At 42.4% G+C, this 13,360-nt stretch overlaps 1 protein-coding gene across 6 annotated transcripts in view; it reads right to left on the bottom strand.

Annotated features, from left to right (window-relative positions):
• Positions 1 to 885: 885 nt before the first annotated feature.
• Positions 886 to 13,360, bottom strand: part of LOC131835655 (piggyBac transposable element-derived protein 5-like) — a 46,463-nt gene continuing 33,988 nt past the window's right edge. For 3 of the 6 annotated variants that reach the window (XR_009355295.1, XR_009355297.1, XM_059180084.1), the window contains one exon: positions 886 to 5,165. The gene's annotated coding sequence lies outside the window, so the exon portion shown is untranslated. Of the gene's footprint in view, positions 5,166 to 11,970; positions 12,053 to 13,360 lie in introns of those variants that run through there. The other 3 variants (XR_009355298.1, XM_059180085.1, XR_009355296.1) reach the window with 3 other exon arrangements.

Below are 13,360 nucleotides of genomic sequence, written 5' to 3'. Positions count from 1 at the left end.
TACACACTTCACAGCACTCACCAAAGCACATACCCTCCCCAATGTCCATAATCCCACCCCCTTCTCCCAAACCCCCTCCCCCCAGCAACCCTCAGTTTGTTTTGTGAGATTAAGAGTCACTTATGGTTTGTCTCCCTCCCATCCCATCATGTTTCAACATGGGGGCTTAAGTGGGTAGGAGAAGAATCAAGAATCAATTAATTTACATTTTTAATTTTAAATTTTAATTTGTTTTTTAATTTTAAATTTAAATATATTTAATTTAAATTAATTTAAATTTAATTTCATTTTTTTCTTTTAAATGCTGATAAATGCTGTCATCCCCAAAACTGTGGTCACATAAAGCACATGCAAAATGAGAAAATGGAATGCAGACTCACAAAAAAGAACCATTTCGCTTTTCTAGGTCCTCGTTTTTAAAGAGTATAAAATTTACTTTCCCAAAAAGGAACAAATTCAGAAGGAAAGAGTAGGACGACAGTCACATTCATCAGCCTATAAACATATACTCAAACCAAAAACACTGTAAACTGCAAAAAGATGCCAACTGTTTTTAAAAATAAATGGCAGACGACTTTAGGTAAGAATAACTTTCATGGAAATTGAGGAGGTAGAGGTGTTCAAATTGTTCAGGAGGCACCAAAAGCATGCTAATCATATTCTTTTTTAAAAAAGATTTTATTTATTTATTTGACAGGCAGAGATCACAAGTAGGCAGAGAGGCAGGCAGAGAGAGAGAGGAGGAAGCAGGCTCCCCATTGAGCAGAGAGCCCGAGGCGGGGCTCGATCCCAGGACCCTGGGATCATGACCTGAGCCGAAGGCAGAGGCTTTAACCCACTGAGCCACCCAGGTGCCCCGTGAATCATATTCTATTGAAAGGAAGGAAGACTAAGATTCTGAACAAAAATGTTTTATTAGGAAAAAAAATCAAAAAGTATATGTGCATATAAATATAAATGTAAATATAAATATATAGAGAGACATACACTCACATGTGTGTGTGTGTTTATGTGTGTATGCATATATACTATCCCAGTCCTAAACCCAAGCACCTGGGTTTGTGACCTTATTTGGAAATAGGGTCCCTGGAGATGTAACTAGCATGGATGAGATCATATTTGAATAGCCTGGGCCCATAATTCAGGAGGACTTGTGTCCTTCTAAGGGAGACTGTGGATACACAGATATGCATTGAGGGAGAGGGCCATGTGAAGAAGTCCAAAGTCCAAATACATCAAGCTGGGAAAGGAGCCTGGAACAGATCCTCCCATAATACCTCCAAAAGGAGCATGGTCTACAAGCACTGTAGCCTCTAGAACTGTGATACTGTCCACTTCTGTTGTTTCAGCCTCTAGGCTTGTGGTATCTTGTAATAGCACCCATAGAAAACTAATACAACCCTGTTAGAGGAAAAGTAACCAATCAGAAGCCCATGAGGAATTGGAAAAGAGAAAAAAATCTATCTATATATATAGATATGTCTATATCTATATCTACATAAATTACTCTTTAAAACATTGAAAACGAATGGACATTTGAAAACCGTGTGAAAAGGAAAGCAAGCAAACAAACAAACAAAAACTGAGCCCCAGGATTCACTCAATTTTCACCTGGAATAGTTCTGGATGGTGCACGTAGGGAGGAGATTCCAAGGAAAAGATGGAAGTCTCCCTGCTGTGAGGAAAGAGAGATTGGGATTCAGGAAGGCTGGAGTGATGAAAACGCCATGGGTACCAGAGAGACGGAATTCAAGTAGAAAACAAGCTCTTGAAAATACACACTGGAGTCCTCTTGAGTCCTTGGTCCATAGGAAGCAATGTGTGTCTTAGAAAATGCTCCAGGTTCTGACAGAGAGTCAAGGCAACGGAACCAGATGGTTGCCAAGACTCCTACAAGGCTAGAGATCATTGGAGTTCCTACCAGCCAAAGGGAAGTGTTCTTCTGGCTAAGTCACAATATTCAGTAGAGACCCGGTAAGGAGCATGAGTTAGGAGCGGGATGAAATGATCCCTCCGAGAAAGCTGACTCTAGAGCTTCCCTAAAGAAGGGGAGAACAACTGTAAAAAGGGTCAGAAATACCTACTAATCTCTGACTTCCCCTGTGACAGCCAATCAAAGAAGGCAGAGATTAGCCTCCAAAGGACTCAGGTCATCGAAAGGAAGGCAGTTCTAAAGGGAAAGGGAAGAAGGAATAGACAGGAACAAGAAAATATGCCTAGCGAGGTAGTAGACTTCAAATTCAACATTTCAACAATGACCTTCAGAATGAACGACTCAAATTCTATTGAAAGAAAAGACCTCAATAGGGCAGTGAAAAATAAACTCTACTTAGAAGGATGCAGAGGCTACTATAGATTTTGTGGAAAGAAAAAGGATGAAAAGGACTAGACCATACCCAAACGAATCCTCAAAGGCTGCTTTTCCTAGGTCTTGAGAAGAGACAATGGAAAGACACCTGATAAATGAACAGAGAAAGAAGACATTTCAGAACACAAAAGGACCCTTTTAGAAACTCATGGCTATCCTCAAGTTGTCTGCATCCGATGAGAAAACTCATTGAGATCAACCATATTGAAGCCCATAAAACAAGGCTAAAGACATTTTTTGGAAAGCTTTTCTTTCTTTCTTTGTGAGAGAATGAGTGAGAGAGAGCATGAGAGAGGAGGTCAGTGGGAGAAACCAACTCCCCAAGGAGCTGGGAGCCCGAGGCGGGAGGAGATCCTGCAAAACCGGGGTCATGACCTGAGCCCAAGGCCGTCGCTGAACAAACAGAGCCACGCAGGCACCCCTCTCCAGAAATTGGTCCACAACAGCTCAGGGGCACCTGGGTGGCACACTCAGTAAAGCGCCCAACTCTTTGGTTCTGGCTCAGGTGGTGATCACAGGCTCTTGAGATTGAGCCCTGAGGCAAACTCTGGGCTCAGGGCAGAGTCCACTGGGTCTCTCTTTTGGTCCTGCCCTTTCCCCCTCACACTCAATTGTGCTCTTGCCCTAAAACCAAGTATGAAAACCCTTCACAGAAGGGAACAATGGTTGAGAGTGGGAGGGGTGGGGAGAGAAGTGACAGGCCCCAGGGCAAGCAGGAGGTTCCCTCGGTGCTGCCAGCCCTGCCAGGGGCAGGCTCCCTCAGCGGATGCCGCCCTCGGTGCTGCCATGGCAGGGAGCAGCAGGGAGCAGCTGAGCCAAGGGAGCCTTGGGGCAAGCCTCCTTGAGCGCCTCCAGCGCCCTCTGAGCGTGCTTGTTGGGGGGGGTGGGGGTGGGGCAGGGCCACAGGTCGTTCCAGGGAGGAGGTGAGGGCGGCGCCCAGGTGCCCCCGGCGGGAGAGGGGCAGGCAAGACCTGCAGAGAGATCCCCTTGGGACTGCTGGAGCTGCTGCAGGGCTTCATGCTGGACTTGGCGAGGCAGCAGCCTGCGCACCCTGCCCTGCATCTGGCTCTTTCCTTAGCATGGAGCCTGTTTACCCCTCCATCTCTGCCTGTCTCTCTCCCTCCTTCTCCTCTCTGTCTGTCAGAGGAAGAAAGAAAATCTTTAAAAAATCATCAAACAACCCTCCATATTCTTGTCGTTCTTTAGGGCCCCATGCATCAACATTTTATTTTTACTTCTTGAATTGAAGGAATTGGTTGATCGATTGATGAATTGGACAGAAATACAGAGACAGCAAGAGAGGAAGCCCAATTTGAGAAGGAGTAGAAGCCATGGAAGTGGGAGAGGGAGAAGCAGGCTTCCTGCTGAGCACAGAGCCCCAGGAAGGTCTGGAGCCCAAGACACTGGCATCAGGACCCCAGCAGAAAGCAGCCACCCAGGTGCCCCACTCCATGATTAAATCCGTTTTTCATGATTCAATCCATTGGATTAAGCAACACTCTTTGGGGTCTGCCCCCTTGGGTTAACACTAACACATTGTGTTTTCCTTTGCTCTTTTGTGATCACTGAGGATTTCAGGAATCTTTTCATGTTTCTTGGCCGATGGCTTTCTCCTTGGGATATTTCTGCTCTAGGATTTTCATTGTTTTGAAGTTACCTATCTATTCTTCTTGATTCCTAGTTCTCCTATTTAGAGTTGTATACAGTTTCTTATCTGGTATCTGCATAGAGTCTTTAATAGTTTTAGTCTTGTCATTTGTTGGGCAAGATTTTTTTGTTTGGAACCTTGGAATGAGTAGAGTCCAACTTCCCAACTGCTGCTGCCCCTTGGAACAATTTGTTACTTAAACTGTAACCCCTGGAGGATTTTACTAGTTACCAAGCACATTTACATATGACCTCTAGAAATACATATACTGGCAACAGGTATTTGGGGAAAAGGATGATATATGACTGTGAAGCTGGGTAGCTGGAGATGCCCAGCTCGCTCAAGGCGGAACACCGCCCCTTCACAGAAGCTGCGCTGGCTGGAAGTCCGGCTGGCCCAGGGCGGAATGCCGCCTGCTTCAGGAAAGCAGAGCACCCAGGAACGCCAGGTTAGCTCAGGGTGGAATAAAAACCGCCTGCCTCCCTTATCCGCCATCGAGCCTTTCTCTTCCCAGAAGTGCCCGTTGTTAGAAGAGTTTTTTCAATGTGCTTGCTTAACTATAAACTTTATCCTCCTTCTTGCTTGTCAGAAAGATGGGATTAACATTTGACCTTCCTCAATCCTTCTATTGGCTATTGTTTTCTATCCAATAAAAGTGAGACTGTGGAGTTGTTCCTGGCAGCCGTCCTTTTCGTCCTTTTCGACTATTGTCCCCTGCTCCCAGTCTTTTGCAGCTGACTGGTTCATGCCTAATTCTTCTCTCGTCGCCGACTGGAAGCGGCACCCAAGCTTTCTTGGGCTTCCTGTTTTTGGTGTTCTGTTCCACTCATCTCTGCCACCTCCCCCAGGTCCTCAAAATGGTTATCTATTGTATCTTCCAGAAAACTTCTGATGTCCTCTTTAGTATGTAGGCTACATCAGTAGGGAATAGCGTTAAAACCTCTTCTGTTCCATGTGGATATTCACGTCGTTGAGCACCGCTTGGTCAAAGTCTGCCCTTTTTTGTTGGTCTGTTTTCTCTGGTCATTTCAGGAGTCCTTTTGTAAGAAATCCTATCCCATCAGATGCTCCTCTCACTCTCTTTCTCCCTTACTCTTGCTCTCGCTTCTTTCTTCAGATTTGCCGGTGAATGACGAGTCCTTTTCATTCCTATGAAAATAGAAGAATTGGGTGATCCACAGATGCCATTTTTAGTGATATACAAGTGTATATATAATAACTGATATGGAGATGTACATGTGCATCTACATATATATTCTTTAATCTATAAAGTATGGAGGTTGGATTAAGTCTGAAGTCTCTCATACAGCTTGATAACCCACAGGTCAGAGAAATGGGGAAAAATGCACATATGAACATATGTAGCACGTTAAAAAATGATCACAAATCCTATGACTCCCCATTCCCTTTGATTCACATGGGCTATGTGACTGTGTTAAACAGTGGAAGAGAGTGGAAGAAACGTGTCAGTTTCAGGCCCAAGTCCAAAAGGAACCCCTCTCTTGGAACATTTGCTATTGGAGCTCTGAGTGGACAGGAAAGAAGTCCAACAACCTTGTTACAAAGACTGCACAGAAGTGGAGGGCCATCTGAGCCTCACCTCCCAACTGTACCCATCAAAGTGACAGGCATGTGCATAAAGTCATCCTGAATCCTCTAGACCAAGCAGCCGCCTGCTGAAGGCCACCACCCACTGACCTCAGTTAATGCCCTATTAAGCATAAAAATTGCCCCATGAGATCCTGCCCTAATTTCTGACCCCCAAAACATATGTAATATGACAAAAGGGTTGTTTTAAGCCCCCAAATTTTGAAGTCATTATATAACTAATTGGGTAACATGGTAAATACGTATCCAAAATAATGTAAATCAAGGAATATGTTTAAAGGCACCAAGTTATCTTAAAAAGTTCTCTGAACACACAGAAAAACAGAAAGAGACCCATAACTACAGAGAACAAATTGATCGTTTCCAAAGAGGAGGCAGCAGGTGGACACGCAAAATGCGTGAAATACAGTGGGAGATAACAGGCTTCCAGTTACAAAATTAATAAGTTGCAGGATGAAAGGCACAGCATAGGGAATATGGTTGGTGGTACAGTACGGCGAGCGCAGCATAACATACAGACTTGTCAAATCTTGTTGTTTTATATCTGAAACTAATGCAACATTGTGGGTCAGCTGTACTTCAATTAAAAAATCAAAGGAAGTTTAAAAAATTAAAAGTGAGCTCTGTTATCCAAATAGGACATACGAGATGGATTTCCCATCATACCATAAATTGAAAACGACTTCTCTTGATAGAACAATGCTTTCCTTAGTCTTAGTCCCTACTCTCTCCACAAAAAAAAAAAAAAAAAAAAAAAAAAAAAAAAAAAAAAAAAAAAAAAAACTACTTTCGAAAAACATCTTGGTATTTTGAAAATTATAACTGCAGTGAGTGATGAGAGTGAAAACAAACTGATAATCCACGTTTCATCATTTCTTATCCCTTTTATGAAGATGAACAGTAAAATCATATGTAAGAATTAACCAGAGAGAGGTCTATTTTCCACTCACTATAATCAAGCTGGAATTCTCAACTATTATTTAGTATTAGTTGATTCTGGTGGCAAATGCAAATATGGTTTCACTTCTTGGGCACATGAGGAAGATTTGGTCGGTGAAACAGACATACCAGGTTGGCCCAGGCCTGCACTGCCAGGGTTCAGAAAATTGCAAGATACAACCTGACACTTAAAACTTCCCATCAACAACTACCGCTGCCCCCCCAACATCTTGTTTCTTCCCACAGACAGCTCATACTGAGACCTGTCCACTGTCAGGGTCAAGCTAAAGGGGGATGCCCACAAAGTAGGTGGGAAATGAGAGGATGCAACTGCAGCTCTGTGGGGATGCCTAAGGCCACTGAATGCCCCGTCATGATTCTCCAGCACAGATGGGGGCAGCCTGCACCACGTGGGTAGAGCTCTAGGACACAGAAAGTACTGGAGTGGCAGACAACAAACAAATGTGTTTGTGTAATATATAAACCCCCATAGGGTTGTCAATTTGTGGGATTCACTTTTTCTAACTGTTCACCCCATGACATACAACTTCAGGAAACCCAGAGCCCATGGATTATTGTTGAAGGGCACATTCGGACTCAATCAAAGTGTAACTAAGCATAATCATACACATAAATACAAATATCATTTAAAAAATCAATACCACCTCAAACTTTTTTTTCATTCCCAAATGAGCTTTTATGGGTTTTAATATCAATTAATGTGCTTATAGAACTGGTAAAAAACAGTCACTGATGAAATTTTAAAATTACCACTCTGCTTTCCCTAATTTCTGTTGATGTACTTTTATCTCACACAAAAATGAATTACTAAGGAATAAATCATACTTCACTGAACACGTTTCAGCTGAAAGGATGCACCAAGATGTACAGCTTTGGTCAGGCTTATACTGTTGTTGTCAACATAGTATATGGGGTGTAAGAGCTACTGTCTTTTCCTTCTCCCATGAATATTAGTCCTAACAGATTCTTCACGTGGAAAGAAAACTTAGTCTAGAAGATACACTAATTCCTCTCCTCCCTGGTGAAAAATACTGTTAGAGGTATTAGTTTTAGATAGAGAAGCAAGTTCACTTTGGAAAAAAGCACACACACACAAAACCCTCAAACATGACCTTTAATACAGTGATAAGGGTGAAAGTGTAAACTTCATTTGGAAACAGCACTCAAAATACTGTTTTGAAGGGCCTTTACAACAGCGGTATACTCTTTGAAAAGATTTTTCAGATCAACTGATTGAATCATATTTAATTTACCTAGGGACAATTAGATAAAATTTAAAATTCCAAACAAAATTTTAGGACACAAATAAAATATGTGTTTTATTCCCACAACAATCTCCAAAATCTAATATTCAATGGTTTAAATTGCTGCATTTCTCATTTGCAATGCAGATGAAGAGAGGAACACAGCAGACACATGTGAGATGAGGTGAGAGGCATAAAGGGGAGTACAGGAAGCAACTGATCAGCTGAATAGCGACTGCCCCAAAGATGACCATATCCTGAGCCCAAGAAGCTCTGAGTACTTTACCTTACCTGGCAAATGGGATTTAGCAAACATGATTAAATTAAGGTGTGAGGGGGGAGAGATTATCCTGGATTACCTCGGTGGTCCCAATGTAATCATGAGGATCCATAAGGAGACAGGAGGATCAGAATCAGAAGGCAATGTGAAGTTGGAAACAGGGATAAAAGGTGGTGGAATGAAGGGCCACAAGTCAGGTAATGCAGGCAGCTTTAGAAGCAGGACAAGGCAAGAAAGTGGATTCTCCTCTAGAGCCTCCAGAAGGAACACAGGCTGTTAACACCCTGATTTTACCACACTGAGACTGATTTTTGAACTTCTGACCTCCAGAACTGCAAGATAATCAATTTGTGTTGTTTCAAGCCACTGAGAATTTGTCATTTGCTACAGTGGCACTAAAAAACTACTAGAAGAACTCACTGAGACATATTGAGTCTGTACAATGGCAGGGGCCATTTCTAGGTAGGACTATCTTCAGGGTGTGGTAGTACTGGGTCTGGAGAGTTGACTGCCAGCATCCTTCCTCCCTCCCCTTCCCTGAACCCCAGTGCACTGTGTGCCTCCTCCACTGCAGCCCAGGTGACTCACAGGAAGCTGGCCCCATCCACACTACAGGGAAGGGTTCTGTCATGGAAGCCAGTCATGTTCCTCCTGGGCCATTCACACAGCCAGCTGCACGACAGTCAGTGCCTTGTTACTGTTCTAAGAGAGACAGTAACCTAGGTTGTCCCCCACACACAAATGGGAAGGGCTTTACAGAAATATCTGGGTTGTCTCTGAATGTGAACAAGGCAAACAATGCCCCCACTGCGGGCAGACATCACACAGTCAGCAGGGGGTGGAAGACAAACTGGCCAGAGGGAAAGGGCAGAGTAGGGAAAAATGGAGAAAATCATGGAGACAGTGTGAATAAAACACATTCTCTGCAAGCCCTGCCATGAGCTGCTTCTTCATGAGATTGAAGGTTTTTTGTTTTTGTTTTTGTTTTTTAATCTTTAAGACTGTTTGAGTTAGGATGAGACAACCATCCAAACTGATTCAGGAGGTCAGACTTTACGGAAACTAAGAAAGCCAGATAATAAAAATAGATGACTCACATGTGTGAAAAGTTTCCTTTCCCACTAAGGGCGGGGGGAAAACTAGAACCTTGAATTTGTGGTTATTCCGCTATTCTTGCTATTTTTCATCACTCAAATGCATTTTTCAAGAATGAGGAACTTATTCTCAATAAATACAGTGATGGTTCCCTGAAAATTTGTAACCAAGTAGGGAACAGTCAGAGTCTCTAAACAGATTGTTTTGAATTGACTTAACAATCACACAAGATAGACTGTAAAATTTATCAAAGAATGGGGCTGAGTTTCTTATATATGATTTCATGCAAATTTTTGTCTACCTGATGATTTTTAGTTTTTGTCTACAGGGTGAGTGAATAAAGGTGTCTCAACATGGTCCAGAACTAATGGTGTTCCCTGGCTCACTATGAAATCCAGGGCCATTTCTGTTTCCTTTTCCATGAACTTCTCCTTCCTCTCATTTGGTCTGTTTTTCAATCGGACTGTTTGTCTTCTTCTCAATTTGTAGGCACGTCAGAGACATGAACTCCTTGAACAGCTGATGTTACAGATGCTTTTCACAGCCTGTTGCCCACATGCAGCTTTACTCTTTTTTGATATACAAATCTTTTTCAAATTTTTAAAATAAAGTGCCATGACATTTCTTCTATGGTCTGTGGGTCTTATCTCTACCTAAGGTAGTCTACCACTTCCCAAATTTTTACATGCCCCTAGATTGTCTCCAAATTCTTTATCATTTTGTTTGTAGAGTTAGAACTTAAACCAATTTACAATGTTAATCAATCTGACATCTGCTTACATATGTGATAGGAAGCAAGAGTTCTAAGAAAGAGAGTTCTTTCAGCTCTGAGGGATAGAGCTGAAAGTCAATATTCAATGATACTCTGTCTCATTTTCTAGAAGGAACTGGTGGTTTCTGTTTGGAACTCTGACAATTTTTTATTAGTCCCTGAAAGTCAAATAGGTTTATGTCTGTTTTGGTTTGAGTCTGTTCAGCTAATTCTCCCTGGGACTTGAAGGCTTTATGAACTGAAGGCATGACTGTTTTTCAGCTCAAGTAAATGCTGCATTAGTTCAGTTATAACTTCTGTTATTTTCTCCTTTTGTCCTCAGGATACTTGCAAGGTAGATTTGGACCTGACCTCAGATCTTACTTATTCATTTCTCATTTCCATCTCTTTGAAATTTTCCTCAGTGTTCTGGGATATTCCTTTGGAAAATCAATTTTGTGGGGCACCTGGGTGGCTCAGTGGGTTAAGCCACTGCCTTCAGCTCAGGTCATGATCTCGGGGTCCTGGGATCGAGTTCTGCATTGGGCTCACTGCTCGGTGGGGAGCCTGCTTCCTCCTCTCTCTCTGCTTGCCTTTCTGCTTACTTGGGATCTCTCTCTGCCAAATAAATAAAATCTTTTAAAAAATCAGTTTTGTTCTCAGCAGTGATCATTACTGTTTACAGGGTTCCTATTACATGTTACAACTAGTGAATTTAAGTTTCAAATCTTTCTTGTATTTTTATGTTTTAAAAGATTTATAAAATTTATTTGACACAGAGAGACAGAGAGAAAGTGAGCACAGACAGGGAGAGTGGCAGAGGGAAAGGGAGAGGGAGAAGAAGACTCCCCACTTAGCAGGAACTCCCCACCCCCCACCACAGGGTTTGATCTCTGGCAGACATTTAACCAACTGAGCCATCCACGCACCCCAAAGCTCCCTTTCAAAATCTTCAGTAAGTATTTTGCTGCTCTTTACTGTAACTGTATCCCCCTCAGACTTCTTGACAAAAAGTTTCTCTAGCTCTGTAGTCAGTTCTTAATCAATGAGGACACGTGCTCTGGACCTCAGTTTGGTGCTCCTCCACCAAGATGCTACCTGCCCCTCAGGTGTGTGAACTCTTGAAGCTCAGGCCTAGTCACACTTTTGGGAACTCTGGGGCATCAGCGAACCTGCTCTAAGGGGACCATGCTTTGTGCATAAAAGCAGGCCCCTGCCATGAAGCAGCTCCTCTCAAACCTCCCCAAGTTTTCCTTCTCTACACAGCACAAAGTCTCTAAGCAACTCAACCTGCTGGGAAAGCCCATTTCTCTATGACCAAGGACCACAGGAGAGGGAAGGTATACCATGGGCCCCACACAGAAAGAGGTCTTCACTGAAAGCCTTCGAAAGAGAGTCTGCCTTTTCTTCCAGGCATTCCATCATGGCACCTCAAAATCCTGAGATGCTCTTCCACTCCTCCCCCTGAGATGCCAAAAGACACTTGGCAGTCGAATAGGTCCTTCCCACAGCCCACCTACATGATTCTTGAGGGCCTGCCTGGTGCTGGGGATGGGTGAAGGCAACACAGGCCCCTGGTCTTATGCTCTGATGTCACGGGTTCTTGAGCAAAGGAAGGAAAATGAGAGGGTCCAGGAGACTGCACACACCATGTTCTCAGAACATCTCCCTGGCCCCCAAGATCACCTTGTCATGGCAATGTCAGCAGAGCATGGCAAGTGCTACCTCAGAAGTCCCTCTGACACCTCAGCAACAGAGAGAGAGCCCACCCATAAACATAATCCCTAGAACCAGCATCCTTTAGGAACCAAAACCCCTATGAGTCAATTACTTTGGTATGTGTTAGTGTATTTTTACCTATGTAAAATATAAGAAAAAGAGGAATGACATACCTGTATGATTTGGGGCAGTACAGCAACTCGATTTTGAGTGTTTTGGATTATAGCTAGATACTTTTTTTCCAAAAAAAAAAATTTATAATCCATTTAATAAAAACAATGTGAATAGCCATGTATGGAAATTTTATACTATAAATGTTTTCATTGTCTTGAGTTGTAGTAATGTACATACACTGGCACTGGTCTCAAATGGGGGATGTCTGGAAGGAAACAGAATACATGATTAGGGGAGTGAGTGTAACCCACCACCCTAAACAGTTCAATTTCTAACAAACATATACCTCAGCTATATATTTGATTGGATGAATATCAACTAAAACTTTAAAATTAAAGTACCAGAAATTATTAGGGATGACATTTTTTGGTAGACTTGTTTCTGATTCTGCCTTGTGACCTGACAAAGGTGGGATGGTGGCTCCTGTTACTGCTTGCTTATTACAGCTATAGCATACAGCGGTAGAAGTACTAAGTACTAAGCCACTAAAAAATTTGAGAAAGGATAAGCAATTCTAATAGTAAGGATATTTTCACATACATTATAACTAATTTAATATTTTAGGACTTAAACAAATCTAGAAGAATGTACAGACATTCTTCATCATTTCAGGTACTTTAACATCCAATACTACCCTAAACAAATCCATGGGACTTTAGTTTTATAGCCTTTTCCTTGTAGATGAATCTGAAGAATAGAATCAGTATAAACTACTTTATGTCTGAAAGAATTCATCTTTGAGTATCAGACTTGACCAGCTCCACAGAATTAATAACAAGTCCCTTTCTTGGTGCAGCCACATTGGGAAACAGTGTGGAAATTCCTCAAAAAAATTAAAATGGAGCTGCCCTATGACCCTGCAACTGCACTCGGTATATACCAAGAAGATACAGATGTAGTGAAAAGAAGGGCCATCTGTACACCAATGTTCAGAGCAGCAATGGCCAAAGTCACTAAAGTGGAAAGTGGAAAGAACCAAGATGCCCTTCAATGGATGAATGGATAAAGATGTGGTCCATATACAATATGGATTATTATGCCTCCATCAGAAAGAATGAATACCCAACTTTTGTATCAACATGAACTGGACTGGAAGAGATTATGCTGAGTGAAATAAGTCACCAGAGTCAATTATCATATGGTTTATTACTTCTGGAGCATAAGGAGTAACACAGAGGACATTGGGAGATGGAGGGGAGAAGTGAGTTGAGGGAAATTGGGGGAGACAAAGCATGAGAGACTGGACCCTGAGAAGCAAACTGAGGGCTTTAGAAGGGAGGCAGGTAGGGGGTTGGGTGAGCCTGGTGATGGGTATTATGGAGGGCACGTATTGCATGAAGCACTGGGTGTGGTGCATAAACAATAAATTCTGGAACACTGAAAAGAAATAGAATAATTTAAAAAAGTCCCTTTCTCCTTCTTTAAATTTCATAATCAATACAAAAAGTTACATGGTATTGGACTTGAGCTACTACTTGCTGTATGTCCAGCTCTCTTACTTTCTTTTTTTTTT

This window comes from Mustela lutreola, chromosome 7 (assembly GCF_030435805.1).
Source record: "Mustela lutreola isolate mMusLut2 chromosome 7, mMusLut2.pri, whole genome shotgun sequence".
NCBI lineage: Eukaryota > Metazoa > Chordata > Mammalia > Carnivora > Mustelidae > Mustela > Mustela lutreola.
Note: the sequence above shows the minus strand (reverse complement) of the source record. Positions and strands in the feature narration are given on the sequence as shown.